Source organism: Montipora foliosa, chromosome 9 (assembly GCF_036669935.1).
Source record: "Montipora foliosa isolate CH-2021 chromosome 9, ASM3666993v2, whole genome shotgun sequence".
NCBI lineage: Eukaryota > Metazoa > Cnidaria > Anthozoa > Scleractinia > Acroporidae > Montipora > Montipora foliosa.
Genome location: NC_090877.1, coordinates 29,107,771 through 29,110,270, shown reverse-complemented (window position 1 = coordinate 29,110,270; position 2,500 = coordinate 29,107,771). Strand labels below are relative to the sequence as shown.

Genomic DNA, 2,500 nt, shown 5'->3' with positions numbered 1-2,500 from the left:
ATTTGTTTAGGGCACCCAATGGTTTCTCACGAACTAAAGACAATGCGGGATTGCTCTGTTTCTAAAACAGCAACAAATAACATGATATCTTTCCTTTTTTCTTATTTTGTTACTTCATATACTGGGGAAAAACAACCATAACCTAAACGTATTTTAGCCAAGCAGGCGCAGCCGCAAAAAATTGTAAAAATATTAAATTTGCATAGACTGTCGCATAAACTGCAATTCCCGGGTTCATACAAAAGTAAATTACACCGCTTTGCCGGCTGCGTTTTACCGCTGTAAGAGCAGAAGTAACAACTCTTTTTTTAAACTATAACCAAGAAATGCCAAACTCCACGTTCCAAATTTAATGTGTATTTTTTTGAGAAAGAATCGAAATCCGTGCGGAAGCCGGCCGTCACATACGGGCTTCGTCGTACGAAGACAAAACATTTTCTGAGAGGTTTCGTAAACTGTAACCACCAACATATTAAAATTTTTAGCCGCCTTATCTGCTAGAAATACAATAAGCCAGAGTGCCCAGCTGGGCGACCGGGTAGTTTTTCTCACTCGCCTGAAACCAAATGTTAGTCCCCTCAGGCGACCGGGCGCCGTTAGAGCACAGCCTTGAGTTGTAGCCCCATTGAAATGCAAGTGTCCAGGGTACTTATTTTCCATTTTTTAAAGCTTTGAATTCGGTACTTGTTTTGTATTTGGAAATAATTTTTTAATTCTCAGATGGTACTTCTTCCTGTTTATTGTAACTGCTTGGAAGGACTAATCAATGGAGAGAAACTCTGGGGTAACTTCCTATTTTAACTCTTGAAATTTATTACAAAGTAAAAATTTAATGTAGTCCTTCTAAGCTATGCAGTAAAATAATGTCAACCCCACTTACTAAAATGAGCAAAGGAAGAAAACAGGTGTGAATAGTCTAGTTTTATTGTTTTTGAAGTTCTTTGATTTAGCTTAAGTTAAAGCTTATTTATCAAAGCTGCAAATGGTTAAGACAAGGATAAATTACAAAATTAATTACTGCCATGGGTACTAATTCTGTTGCTATATGTAACTTATTCATAGGATCGATGCTATTACAAGATTCTGTGATGTATTTTGGAATTATTATGGTTAATATTTAACAATTATTCGCCAAAGGCGAAGTGATTATCGGTGACTATTCACCGATTATCACTGAGCCTGAGGCGAATAATTGTTTTAGTATAAATACACACGTGATTATTTCAAAAAAGAGAAAAAAAAACATTTTCACACGAAATCATCTTCACTTACAGTGGCAAAACGACTACTGGCAGCCATTTTGTCCATCGAGGTGATTATCGGCTGATAATCTGAGATAGCGAGCCAATGAGAGCGTGCGATTTTGTATAATCTCCTGTGTATTTATACTAAAATCTCATATTTGGGATTATGTTGGGTCAGTAAATCCCATTCTTGGGGTTATGTTGGGATTGGTAGAACTTTCCCAGTTTGGGAAATTCCCTCTGAAATCACAAATATAACTCAAAAATTTACCATTTTTAACCAAGTTTGGGAATTGAAAAAAATTCCCCATGAGAGTCAGTGCTCCCTTGATGAAATCAATAATTGGCAAGAGAACATTATCATAACCAGGTACCTTACTTTTTCCTTCTCTGAGAGCCTGGATTTCGCCAATTTTTTCACTGTTGACCACTTTGATGAAATAGCAAATTTTACCTTAGATAATGCTCCTTTCATGGAAATTTTTGCATATCTCTATGAAACACCTCCCACGGACCTCAAAACCAGCAGCAAATTTCCGTTTGTGAGCCAAATGGTGATGTCTAAAAATGGTTATCTCTTTACCTCGATCGGGCTCCCGTAATGTCCCAAAAAGGATATTTGTCATCTTTAAGATTTTCGGGAACAAGTGACTAGCATACAACCCTCGAATTCGATGATACGGGAAGGAAGACCCTGGGAACATGAATATTACATAAGCACTTATCCGATCACCTGTATCACCTGTAACTTCGTCTGCTCTCAGTCGCAAACAAAATGTGGATACCTTGCCCTAAAGAGCTTACCCTGGGTGCCAGAGGTTTTATTTTTCTTTCGCGAGGAGCGGTTAAATCGGTTAAATTGCGAACGGAGAGGCAAAAATAAGTTCCCTCAGCTCACCACGACGGCTTCGGAGTTCGGCATCGCCGCTCATAGAGATCAAGCCAAAGGAAAAAAAACCCTCTGGTACCCAGGGTATAAAGAACTGAATTGCAAACCACCACATCTCAACACCCTCCAAGTCAAACAGATTCCAGAGCGAGGGAAACTTATTTTAATTTGTAGTTCACAGCATTTGATTTCAGTAGTACAGCTGTTTGAACTACGCATAGTATGAAAAGGGTTCGTTATGACCACGTTCAGTAGTTATTTTCAAGGAAAAAGGAAATGTCATGCATCAAAAAATCTTACCACTGTAACTACTGCAAACAACCTTGTTTTCCAATCTTTAAGTTTCTTGCACCACCTCAATCAGCTG

The 2,500-nt window shown here is 38.3% G+C and overlaps 1 long non-coding RNA gene across 1 annotated transcript in view; it reads right to left on the bottom strand.

The window, feature by feature from the left end:
- Nucleotides 1–2,500, bottom strand: part of LOC137970739 (uncharacterized) — a 52,005-nt gene that overhangs the window by 49,467 nt on the left and 38 nt on the right. Inside the window, exon 1 of the long non-coding RNA XR_011116857.1 lies at nucleotides 2,434–2,500. This exon is cut by the window's right edge and continues 38 nt beyond it. This is a non-coding gene — a long non-coding RNA (uncharacterized lncRNA). The remainder of the gene's footprint in view (nucleotides 1–2,433) is intronic.